We start from the raw sequence: 4,737 nt of genomic DNA, 5'->3' as shown, positions 1-4,737 counted from the left end.
CTTGTCGAAAATGGAGATACAAAAAACGATCATCAAAAAAAAAAGATTCGATATACAGTTATAATATGACAACACTCAATTTTATCGATGATCTTTAGCCATTTATCTGGTAAAAACATAGTGGTGATGGTGAACGGTGAGAGTAGAACTTTTCAGAATTTTGGAAGAAATTTAGAATTTTCGATGATCTTCTCAAACTTTCTTTAAAGTAATAGAAGACAACGGATTCATTAATTTTGGGCATTTATTTACCACCCTAATTGATTCGCATTAGTTTTGACAGTAGCGAGGCGATTTGTCTAGTGTGAAGCTCATCATGAACTATTCGCTTCTAATCCTCACAAACTCCTTCCCATTATCTTTCCTGGCATCAAGGCGGCCTTTGTAATCAACTCTGAATCTTCTGTGGGCTTCAACTAGAATCGGATCTTCATTGCATTTTATTGTCGTATATGATCCGCTTTCCATCGTTCGAAATCAATTGCCTTAAAATTAGCTCGATTTCATTCCTTATCAGCAGCGTTAATTTCTTTTTGTAATTTTCCCTATTAATTAATGAGCAGTACGTACTGAGATTTTTTTGGTATCCACTCTTATATGAATAATACAAAACTATTTTATGGTCCATGTTTAGTTTTGTCGTGATGTCACGAGATGAAAGAAACACGTTTAGCTACACAAGTATACACGGTGATGAACCTAAGCTCCAAAAGTTGTTTATAAGGGCAGCCAGTTCTTTAAAATTAGTCCTAGTTTTTAATATTAAACAAATTTATTATTGTACTATTTTTGACTATTGACGGCCATTTATTGAATTAAAAAGTATAAGTCAGAAATTAACAGAGGTTAAACTGATTCTTTTATAGCACTTGGGATCTACTTCATGCATTGGGCATTATACAATAGTAACGGCTCATAATGCCTTACGTATCGCCTCTCGATTTTTGCTATATCTTGAACTAGCCGTTTTCCTTACTGGTCGTTCGTATCGCTCAAGTTTCGTGGGAAAAAAATCAAGATAAGAAAGCAGAAAATGTAATATAAGAGATATTCGAGCTCCAATCTTGTGGTAATTTTGCAACAATTTATGGATTATATGCTTTTAATCTGGTGATTTATGGTTTCCGAGAACGTTGTGAGCAACATATTGTACCAATGTTCACACTGCTGCTTCATCAGGCATTAAATATTTTGTAAACTTTACATCAACCATTAGTTTCCGAGTATCGTGCTCGACAAATGTCCCTTTGATTTTTGCGCATGACAGTGTTGGGAACAACTTGGTTAAGTATTGGAAAGCTGGCCCTTCTCGATAGAGCGGTTTTACAAAATATTTAATAATGTCAAGGTTAATGTAAGGAGGTTGCAATAACGTCCTGTGGGTTCCCGAGTAGAACAGAGAACACGTTTTGTTAATCCGTGGGTCCATATTGCATCCCAACCAATCGACCAATAATATACACCAATAATATCTAATTCTAGTATTTACTACTGCAAAATCAAAGTACTACAAATACATATCTTTTAGTGTATTTATCATGATTTTTCCACATTTACCGAGCATATAAAATCCACAAAAGTTACAAAAACACTCTGAATCCACTTTGCAACATTTGTACACGTTCCGAAGCACCAAAACAAGTTTCAAATGATGTTTGATACAACGTCATAAGTTGTTGTTTTGTTTTTAAACGTCACGTTATTAAAACAGTTATATTTTCGAAAATTATAAAAAATTTGAAAAAAGGGCATGCTTTTAAAAAGTTAAGCTTTGGACATATGAACTACAAAAAATTAACCCATTAATTCGAGATTTCCGGAATGAAAACGATGAAACCAATTATGGTACTGGGCCTCACTTAAGCACTCATCATCACAAACACCACACAATGGTCGGTAAGTTTGTACTTCGTTTTTCTTAGTGCAGAAGTAAACAAGCAAAGTATAACCATAATTACGTTTGGGAACTTCCATTTTCACGGCATAACAACTTTCGACAAAGCAAAGCGAATAAAAGGCGTCAAACATTTTAAAGCAAAAGAAAGTCTCCTTAAAACTGGTGAGATATTACCCGGTTTATTTTTTACTGAATATATATTGCGATGAATCTCGCTTTCGAAATATTATTCGAATGGTTGACCTCCAGCGTTAAATCCTGTCGCAAGGGCCAAGTCCAAAACTGATGATGATAAAATAAATTTCATCTGGTAAAAGTTAATGTTGTTTCGAAGTATTTATTCTTTTTCTATCTCCAAATTTATTTTACGTTTCGAGCGCCTAGAGTATTCTGCAACTCGCACTAACAAGCCCATTGCCTCTGGGAGCCCTTAAAATGTTTATTCCTTTAACGGAAGTAAACTTGAAGTGGCAAAGTGAGAGTGGTTTTAATGTGTCAAGGGAACCAGTATTTTTAGAACATGACAGTTTCTATTAGAGTCAGCGCTAAAACGGTATTTGTTTGTCTAAAAAAAAGTGACCCAACTTTAAATCTGTTTTAGTTTTTCAATGGACATCGGACGTCTAGCTGTTGGATATATTATTTTAAGATGTATTCGCCCGCTTGGTTGGCGCAGTGGTAAAGGCGACAGAATGGTCGTAACTGCTGAGGCCTGGTCGTAAATTTATGTTTGTGATTGTTTAACATTTGTGATTTTTCTTAGGCAAGAGTGCAAAATCCGATAAGGAAAATAATCCCAGTCACGCCAGTAATCAGGCTGGGTAAGGAAATCACCAGGCTACGATTTAATATCAGGAGAATAACTGCAAAAACTACCAAAAAAGGGAATTATAAAACACACCAACTTGATTAATACAACATTAAATTAAAACATGTCCCAGACATTTGGAAGATGGCGGAAATTATAATGATCCCAAAACCTGGGAAGTCACCAAACGAAATAAAATCCTATAGACCTATATCACTGCTGCCAGTAATATCTAAGGTTTTTGAAAAACTCCTGTTGAAAAGAATAAAACCGATCATAGAGAAAAAAAACCTAATACCAATACATCAGTTTGGGTTTATTAACTAACACTCAACAATTGTCCAAGTCCACAGAATAACAGCAGTTATTGAAAAAGGGTACGAAAGTCAAAAAGTATGCTCAGCTATATTCTTAGATGTAGCACAAGCCTTCGATAAGGTTTGGCATGAAGGCCTTGTTCATAAACTACAGAAAATGCTACCAAAACAACACACCGAACTATTAATATCATACATTACAACCAGAATCTTTAGAGTCAAGAAGAAGAAGCTTACTCTACAATAAAAGAAGCAAAAGCAGCTGTACCACAAGGAAGTGTACTGGGACCAATGCTTTGTCTACTTTACACTTGTGATATACCACAAATGGAAAATATCACGATGGCTACATTTGCTGATGATACTGCGATTATAGCTGTCGCAGACAGTAGTGAAGAAGCCTCACGAAAATTACAACAGGCAAGTGACAATATAAATAATTGGACACAAGCTTAGAAAATAAGAATTAATGAAAGTAAATCTGTACATATGGAGTTCACCTATAAACAGACCGTACATGCACCAATAAGATTAAATCACACTATCATTCCATATAGTAACAACGCTAAATATCTCGGAATGAATCTAGATGCAAAACTTCGCTGGATATAAGCAAATATTGAAACATATATGGACATACGGAGTTCAATTATGGGGATGTTCTGCAAAGAGTAACATTAATAAATTACAAAATTTTCAGAACAGAGTCCTGAGAGGTATTGTGGATGCACCCAAATACTATAGGACTGTTTACCTACATCGAGACCTTCAGATACCCACAGTCAGTCAAGAAATCAAAAGAATTGCAATGGGGCACGAGGAAAGACTCCATTCTCGTACTAATATTGAAATATTGCAACTTTTGGATACAACCAGAACCAGACACAGACTCAAAAGAAACAAACCATCTGATCTTGTGTAGTGTTGTGTAGTGAAGTGCATATATTAAAAAATTCAGCAGTGAAGTGTATAAGCATTATTTCACCAGAGACTGAGTTAGGGCCGATGGGTCCTCCTAGTTATTTACCTAGATTTAAGTTAGCATAAAGACAAATTGTAGGTTAGACGAAAACGACTAGTAACAATATATTAATTAAATAATAATAAATAATAAAAATCAGGTTGGGTAAGGACGGATATCTTTTAGGATAATTTCTAAGTTGGTCACTGGCCAGTCGGAAAGCTTAATGCCGAATACCGTGGTTCGGAGCTCACGTTAAACTGTAGTTCCAGTCCAAATATACCCTCGTTGTTAAAAGGAGACTTTAAAAAAATAAAAAGAAGATGTATTCGCTTCGGCGGTACATATACTAAAATTGGAATGATTCAGAGACGGTTAGCATAGCCCCTGCATAGGGATGATCCCCAAAATCATGAAGTGTTCCACATTTTTGCGAAGCTGAAATATCCCCTTTGGATAACAGAAGGGAATTACTCCATGCATGGTATGCTGACTTACTCTGGTTTAAGCATATATATTCTTTTTCCATATATATATTTTTAAGACATTTTTCCGTAATAATTTTAATCACTCAGTTATTAAACATGGAGTATAATATCATCGGTTCTAGTATATTAGAAATAGACTAAAACTGAGTTATAACCCTGCCTTCATACCTAATAATAAAATAACTTTATGAGCTCCACGAAATATTAAAATTAATCTATCTATGAAAATATTGAGACTGAAGAGTGAGATCAACACGCATAGCATT

At 34.9% G+C, this 4,737-nt stretch overlaps 1 non-coding gene across 1 annotated transcript; it reads left to right on the top strand.

Moving 5' to 3' along the window:
* The first annotated feature begins 4,308 nt into the window (after positions 1–4,308).
* On the top strand, positions 4,309–4,415 carry LOC143197825 (U6 spliceosomal RNA). The gene has a single exon (XR_013006078.1). It is a non-coding gene; the product is annotated as a U6 spliceosomal RNA (small nuclear RNA).
* Positions 4,416–4,737: the final 322 nt, after the last annotated feature.

The sequence above is a fragment of the Rhynchophorus ferrugineus genome, unplaced genomic scaffold, assembly GCF_030347505.1.
Source record: "Rhynchophorus ferrugineus isolate W39M unplaced genomic scaffold, kcgeb_rfMv2 rfM5, whole genome shotgun sequence".
Classification (NCBI taxonomy): Eukaryota; Metazoa; Arthropoda; class Insecta; order Coleoptera; family Curculionidae; genus Rhynchophorus; species Rhynchophorus ferrugineus.
This window is presented reverse-complemented; position numbering and strand designations above follow the sequence as displayed.